This window comes from Tupaia chinensis, unplaced genomic scaffold (assembly GCF_000334495.1).
Source record: "Tupaia chinensis unplaced genomic scaffold, TupChi_1.0 Scaffold000438_1, whole genome shotgun sequence".
In the NCBI taxonomy this organism is placed as follows: Eukaryota; Metazoa; Chordata; class Mammalia; order Scandentia; family Tupaiidae; genus Tupaia; species Tupaia belangeri.
The window spans coordinates 267,380-272,485 of record NW_006159943.1 but is presented as its reverse complement, the minus strand read 5'-3'; the positions used below and the strand labels follow the sequence as shown (position 1 = coordinate 272,485).

The window sequence follows — 5,106 nt, the reverse complement described above, 5'->3', positions numbered from 1 at the left end:
TCCTTGTCACCAGCCCTGGTGACACCAGCTCTGCCCGCTGCTTCAGTTCACTTCCACTGCCTTCAGTTACTGGCAGAATGAGCCACCCCCATTTCCTCTCATGGCCTCCCCGAACGTACTTTCCCACCCGGGGCGGCCTCTGAGCACCGAGAGAAATGCTAGGGAGGCCATGGCCATACCCACCTTGCAGAGCCATGAGGTGCTTGCCCAGGAAGGCTGCTCAGGCGGTGGTGCCAGGGCACTCCCCTCCGCCGGCCCTTAGCCAGGATTCCCTTTGGTGGGGTGGCTGGGAAGAGAAGGATGAAAGCAGGCTACATTTTTGGTACCTTCTCAGCACAGGCTGCGGGTGGGACTTGAGGCTTACCGAGGCTGGAGACCCGGCTCAGAACAGGAGCGTTGGAGTATCTTAAAGCTGGTATAGGAGTACAGGTGGGGCAGGAAGGATTCTGCTTTTTAAATTTTTAAATATTTTAAAATTTACATTTAATCACTGTACATCCTTACAGTGTACAATTTTTTTTTTTTTTTGAGAGAGATTTTTGCTATTAGGACTCATATGTTCACCAGAGAGACAGAAAGTGAGAAATCACCCCAAAGGGGGATGGCCACGCTGCAATTCCCTCTCTTCCGGTCTCCTCTTAGGACTTTGGGCTCACATGCACATGTGCCAGGTGTGAGTTTCAAGCCACCAGGTCCGGGTCTCGAACCACAGTCAATCACATGGGAGTCCAGTGCCCCACCGTGTCACCTGCTGGCCCCCCCAAATTTTTCCCAGCATGAACACAGTGCGCTTAGTCCAGTCTAAGACATTACCATACGCATTATCATTAACAGATAATAATTTATTTTTTATCTGTTAAATATTCTTTCTTCCCCTGATTACCCCCCTCCACACTCTAAGGATTTTTTGTTTCTAAATTATTTCTTTCTTTCATAAGCAAAAGAGGCACAGAGACAGAGAGACAGACACCCCTAACAGGGTCTTCGCCCTGTAGTGCATCCCCTGCCCCAGCTGCCTTGACAGTGGGCATGCCCACGCTCTGCATGCAACAGAGACCTGAGGGTCTGGCCCTGTCCTCCCACAGGCACTCTCAGCTCACGCAGGACAGCTCACCACAGAACTACCTCCTTTTCTGCCGTGGGAATGGTAGGGGAAGCCAGTGCTGGCCAGGGGCCATCCAGACTCCGTGTCTGTGTCTGCCCACCTGTGGCCTAACGGGCTGGTAGGGGGCACCCTGAAGAGGGGGGTGGAGACTCTGGAGCCCAGACAGGGAACAGGAAAGAGCAGGAGCAAGTCAGGACATTGTCCTGGCCAGTCTTTCCTCACCAGGGTCTCTGGCCCTGTCTTCCTGTTTCCCTCTGTGGAGTCCTGGTCTATCTTCCTTCCACCTCATGAATGTGTGTGCCCCTGGCTTCTTTTAATCTCTTCCTCCCGCTCCTTCCCGCTCAGCAGGGGGGTCTGAGGCCTGCAAACGTCAGGAGGTGGGGCTGGGCCAGGGGGTGGGGCTGGACCGGGGCTCAGTCAAGCGGTGAGAGAAGGAAGTGGCTTATTCCTCCCTACTTGACCAGCATTGTGCAGATGACGGAACCCTTTCCAGAGGTCTGCCTTAATTCTTTATTTTAAAAGAATTATTTATTTCATCTTATTCATCATCTTTTTTTAATTTTTAATTTGACCAGAGAGTCAGAGAGTGAGAGAAGGAAAGTGAGAAAGCAAGCTGCCGGTCTGGGACTTGAACCGGGGTCAGCTGTATGGGAATTCAGAGCCTTAACTGCCACGCCCCTTGTTTAATTCTCGTAACAACTCTGGTGAAGATAAGCATTTTAATCTCCATCTTCTAGACATCACCTAGGAGTTAAGTAACTTGGCCAAGACCTCATTGCTGGGAAGAGGTGGAGCTGGACTGCACACCTCGGAGCGCTGACTGAATATTTTGCCTCTGCCTCTCAGTGACCTGCATGTGACAGTCTGTCTCCTCTCTGCCTTCCCCTCTGTGAGATGCTCATCAGCTATCAGTCAGTTACGACTTTACCAGGGCATCAAAAAGGTCGTAGAAAGGTGGAATTAAAGTACGAGTTTATTTTGGTGCAAAAATGCTTGAAATTTACACACAGTTTTTTGCTATAGGGTGCCTGTACTCACTGGAGATACAAAAAGAGAATGGAGGAGTGAGAAAGCATCTCCAGGGGATGGCCATGCTGCAGTCCCTTCTCTTCCATTCTCCTCTATGGATTTTGGGTGTGCACACATACACACCTGGCGTGTCTTTCAAGCTACCAGGTCCAGGACCTGAACCGTGCAGTGGGCCAGGCAGGATCCAGCCACCTTAACTACCACGCCACCTGACTGGCCTTGATACACATTTATTAAATGTTCATTTCCTCTGCGAATGAGGGAAATAGAGGCAGACAGGGAGAGAAAGACAGCACCCCCAACAGGGTCCTGACACCATGATCCACTCCCAGCCTTAGTCAGTCTCAGGATCATGGGCATGGCCATGCCTGCTGCTTTCAGGGTGATCTCCAGATGGGGACCCAGAACATTCCCCCGGGGGCAGCCTAGTAAAGTGAGTTTTTCAGCTAACACACCATCCAGCTCTGTAATAGGCAGTTTCCATAAACTTTTTGAAGATACCTGCATACAAGGTCCAGCCAGAAGAAAAGCAAACTGCCTCTCCTGGACAGTGCAGAGCTTGGCCTTGGGTATTCAGGATGGGGGGCGGGGGGGTTAGAGGTAGTTGTCTACCTCCCGGTCAAGACTCTGGCAACCAGGTTCTTTCTTCCTTGGGACCTCCTCCTTACCCCTAAAATAGGAGGGCCACATTTTGTCAAGTTAAATAGGCTAAAGAAGGTGGTGGCTGCTTTTAGATTCTGACAGAATGTTTGTTTTTGTGTATCTAAAAAAATAATTTCTGAAAATCTGGAAGATATCACTGGATAGCAGTAGAGGGGGAGTTGGAATGAAGAAGAGCTTTGGAAAAAGGAGAAGATGCCAGGGAGAGAGAAGTGTTTACTGTTTCAGGAGATGCAGAAAAGGGAAACTGAGTCAAGCTGCAGGCCTAACTCACTCAACACAGATTTTTAAAGGCAGGAATGTTGCCCACCCCTCTTCCTTGTTATTCATCTTCTAAGAGGATGGAAAGGAGGACACCAGGCCAGCAAGGGGCAGGATGACAAACAGCAGGTAGGATGGGAGAGAGGGGACAGAGAAGGGTTGTCAGGTCTGGCCCCCTTCTTTCCTAGAGACCTTCGGAAGACAGAGTTCCTGCAAAATAGCCTGGCATTCAGGTCCTGGGTTTCTTGAGTACAGAGGCTAGAGTTGGGCCCTTTAAGAGTATCCTTAGCTGGCTGTAGCACCATCCAGCCCCAGGCCTGGGAGACAAGCTGCAGTCCCGGCCCACTCCTAGTCTCTGGGCCCCTGGTGGGCGGAGCAATCAGGCCAGGCTCTGGCCTTTGGCTGTTTGTTTTTAAATTTAGTACATTCCTCAGCCCAGGCTGCTACACTGGGGGGAGGTAAGTCTGGCATTCTGGGGCCAGGAGCCTCAGATCTGCTGATTTGGGGGAGTTCCTAAGGCCATCCCATAGGTCTCCCCTGCAGGTGCAAGTGTGGAGGAACCAGCCTGTGCTCTGGAAAAGCCCTTTCTGCTTCTAATTTCCACCCAGCCTGGACTGGGCCTGGTTTATTTCCTTTCATTTGCTGCTGGTCTTTGCTATATAAGGCTCCTAAACAGGGGAATGGGTGAAGGAGGTGAAGGAGTTGCTAGGCAGGAGGGGAGGCAGGAGAGCAGTGTGGGGGTGGTGCTGGGGTGAGGAGCCCAACCAGCTCTGCCAGTGGTGAGGCAGCACAGCCCAAAATAGTGGCAGAGGCTAAAATTGGCACCTACAAGAGTGCTGAACCCGGCTTGAGACCTGCAGCCTGGCCCAGCTGCTGAGCCCGGCAGGGAGCTGCTGCATCCGGCTGGGGCCGCCTCTCCCTTCCTCCTTCCCCATACCTTTAGGGACCAGAATCAGGCAGGACCCTGCAAACACAGAGTGCTCTGTCCCAGGGCTCTCAAAGCGCCTAGTCTCTCTAGCGAAACGGGAAATCCTGAGAGGCAGAAATAAACTGAGCGGTGAGTGATTACAGTTAGACAGAAGGCATTTTCCCCACGGCAGGAAACTCAGAGGTGGAGGTTGGCCCTGGGTGGTTTGATGGAAGCAAAGGGTGGAGAAAGCGGAATGTCCCACCTCACCCCTCTCTGGTGGAGAGAAGGGCCAGAGGAGGGCAGCTTGGTTTCTAGTCTTCCCTTCCAGAGAACTTTGTTTAGACCCACGGGAGGAGTTCCTCAGCTTCTCAGCCTTCCGTAAAGGTGCTGACCCATCTTCCCCACCTCCCAAAGTAGCTGGCAGAGGCGGGGCTCGGAGGAGGGTCAGCGTGTGGTCTGGGAGGCCCCAGAGGGGTGCGGGCTTGTGGGAGAATCCTCTCCTCTCGATCCTTCCATCTCTGGGAGTGAATCCTCTTTACGCCTACTAAAGAGCGGGCCGTTAGTTCCCCTTTGATTTTCCCCTGCCCTCGCCATCCCTGCCCCCAACGTCAAAGGGTCTGTCTGCTTTGATGGCCTCCGCAGGCCAGGAAGGAACTGGTCCCCGGCTCCCTGGAGAGCTGCGGGAGGACGGAATCCTCGGGCCCGCGGGTCCTTAAACACTGAAGTGACGCGGTGGGGGAGGGGGAAAGGGCAGACCTAGGGTCCAGCGAGGGCCGGGGCTGGACGTGGCTGGGTTTTAGGAAAAGCACCGCACAGAAGGGGGTCCTAGGGCTAGAGGGCGCCCCCAGGCGCGGGAGGATGAACGGGCAGGGGGCCCTCAAAGCTGTCCAGGGACCCCTGCACTTCTCCGAGCTGCCCCAACACCAAGCCGGGCGTCCCGTCCCGCGCGCCGGTACCCCGCCCTCCCTCCGCTCCGCCTCCCCCCTTCCTGAGCTCGGGCGGGGGAGGAGACTCCGGTTTGAGGAACTGGCGCTGGGTGCCGGGCGAGGGGAGTCAGACTTCCTGTCCCCGAGACCGACGCGTGCGGGCCGGACCCCTCCCCCGCCCTCCCCCCACAATAGCTGGGCGCCTCGGTCCGCGC

The 5,106-nt window shown here is 54.2% G+C and overlaps 1 protein-coding gene across 1 annotated transcript in view; it reads left to right on the top strand.

Moving 5' to 3' along the window:
* Positions 1-5,106, top strand: part of ARHGEF2 (Rho/Rac guanine nucleotide exchange factor 2) — a gene marked incomplete in the record, with an annotated part of 107,371 nt that overhangs the window by 62,286 nt on the left and 39,979 nt on the right.